This window comes from Engraulis encrasicolus, chromosome 14 (assembly GCF_034702125.1).
Source record: "Engraulis encrasicolus isolate BLACKSEA-1 chromosome 14, IST_EnEncr_1.0, whole genome shotgun sequence".
Lineage (NCBI taxonomy): Eukaryota > Metazoa > Chordata > Actinopteri > Clupeiformes > Engraulidae > Engraulis > Engraulis encrasicolus.
Genome location: NC_085870.1, coordinates 7356914 through 7359413, shown reverse-complemented (window position 1 = coordinate 7359413; position 2500 = coordinate 7356914). Strand labels below are relative to the sequence as shown.

General features: G+C 46.7%; 1 protein-coding gene across 2 annotated transcripts in view; it reads left to right on the top strand.

Moving 5' to 3' along the window:
- arhgef10la (Rho guanine nucleotide exchange factor (GEF) 10-like a) overlaps positions 1-2500 on the top strand; it is a 277194-nt gene that overhangs the window by 69771 nt on the left and 204923 nt on the right. The window lies entirely within an intron of this gene.

The window sequence follows — 2500 nt, the reverse complement described above, 5'->3', positions numbered from 1 at the left end:
AGGGAGGGAATGGGATCTCAGCGGGTGGGGGGTGGGGGGGGGACCCGGATGAGGTGCAGACATGTCTCATTGCACCGTCTGAATGGAGGGATCGACGCTCGTTAGTCCACTGAGACGAAAAGACATCAGGGCCCAAATTCGTATGATGGTGTTTTTGGGCTGTTTCGGGCCTAAACGGGCTCTAAATTGCCCTTGCTTTTATGATCTGGATTGGAAGGGCTGCGGGTGGTTTTATGAACGACTCTTCAGACAGCATTATCTGAAAAATACACCATTATTGGCTTCATATTGATTTTTCTCTCCTCTTTAAAAAAGCACAGTATACTTCTTCACCTGGAAAGAGTGCATTTTTGGGGAATAGACTGAAGTCCCTCCTGCCTGCGAACCATATTCTGACACATTGCTGTTTGGCAGAGCACTTTCCTCTCCAGGCTTATATAGTTTCTTATCATTATCTTATTATCTGAATTATCCGAACATAGCCATGGATTGTTACGCACCTATTGCAGAACTAAGTGCAAGCTGCTAATGTTGTGAATTATCAGCGGTCTATCCAGTCTGTTTGTGATTAATCCATTAGAAGTTCAGTGCAGCCATAGGTAAGGACAGGTAGGCTATATAAAGCCAGTTTTTACGCCTTGCTCAAGGGCACTTTGACCATGGCTGAATGTGTCAAGAGCCCACACACATTCTTCCAACTGGTGAGGCTGGGGGTTTGAATATGCAACACTCTTATCCAAACTCCCTATCCACTTGGCCACAGCTGCTCCATTCATCCTTTTAACCAATTTCGCTAATTAGAATTGATTTAGAGATTTAGCTAACAAATGTCTCGTATTATCCTGTGGTGTCTGAGGTCGGGTTGCCCATGACTAGCTACCGTAGCGTAGCTGGAGGGTATAAAAAGAACCCTCAGCTCCTCTCTCTCTCTCTCTCTCTCTCTCTCTCTCTCTCTCTCTCTCTCTCTCTCTTTCTCGCTCTCTCTCTCTTTCCTCTCCACATCTCCTCTCACCCGTCCGCACACCCTCATCACTATGCGCAGACGACTTGACTCTCCCCCTCCTCATGTCTGATGCAGTATTCTGCTGACACGGCAAGCGCGAAAAAGATTTTCAGCGGCGGCGTAATGGACTCCATAAAGATCCTCTTCCCCTTCTCCACACTTTGGGGCATCTGGAAGTTCAGTGGCATTACTTATTCATAGCGGGAACCGGGGCCACCTATGGTACGTGTGTGTGCGTGCGCGCCACGCGCGTGACTGTGTGTGTGTGTGTGTGTGTGTGTGTGTGTGTGTGTGTGTGTGTGTGTGTGTGTGTGTGTGTGTGTGTGTGTGTGTGTGTGTGTGTGTGAGTGTGAGTGTGAGTGTGTGTGTGTGTGTGCGTGTGCGTGTGTGTGTGTGTGTGTGTAAGCAGGCAAGCAGTGAAAGCGGGGATGATCTAGAGCTTGCTGGAGGTTAGGCGCTTTTCTCTGAAAGCAAATAACCTGCTTTCCCACCTTCAAAAAAAGAAATCTATGACAGACGTGAAGGCCAACAAAAAAAAAGAGATGTGCAGCAGCACAGACCTGCTTGGAATATGCGATGAATGCGTGTTGCTCCAGAGCTTGGGCTAGATTTCATCATGGCCGCCTCGGAGCTTGATGTGTGATGAGTGTTGCAGGAACTCGGGTGTCGCGTCAGAAATGGATTGGTATGGGAGATCGGCTTCAGTCTTCTCCCCATTGAAGCTTTTTCCACACGCGCTAGTTACTGATAAGGACATACGACTCCCTGGGTTGAACAACCCCCACTGCGCCTCGGCTGATAGAAGCCCATATGTTGTACGCATATATGAGAGAGAGAGAGAGACAGAGAGAGAGAGAGACAGACAGACAGACAGACAGACAGACAGACAGACAGACAGACAGACAGACAGACAGACAGACAGACAGACAGACAGACAGACAGACAGACAGACAGACAGACAGACAGACAGACAGAGAAAGCAAGAGCTGATAGAAGTCCATCATTGGTGATACAATGTCATATGCAAAAGAGGGGAAGAGACCGACAGACACAGAGAGACAGATAGGCCTACAGAGAGAGAGTATAGAAAGGTTTGTATAGACCACAGACAATGGGACAAAAGCCCAACAGAACTATTTCATATTCAGTTCTGCAAAGACATACTAGGGGTACACAGAACAACATCAAACATGGCATGCCGAGCAGAACTGGGGAGGTTTCCGCTTTCTGTTGAAATCAATAAAAGAGCATCAAAATTCTGGCTATACCCAGCCCATAGCAACTCTACACATACCACCACTAGGCCTTTAATTACAAGTCGACCACAGAAAAGGACAACCTCTTTAAAATAGCAAGTAAGAACAACATAACAAACGTAAGCCATATTACAAAATCTGTGCTTATAGACATAGACAAAACAAGCAAAAATCAGTATCTGGCTTTTTGGGAGGAAGAAATAAAAAACAATCAGAAAGCAGACACATACAGGGCTTTAGA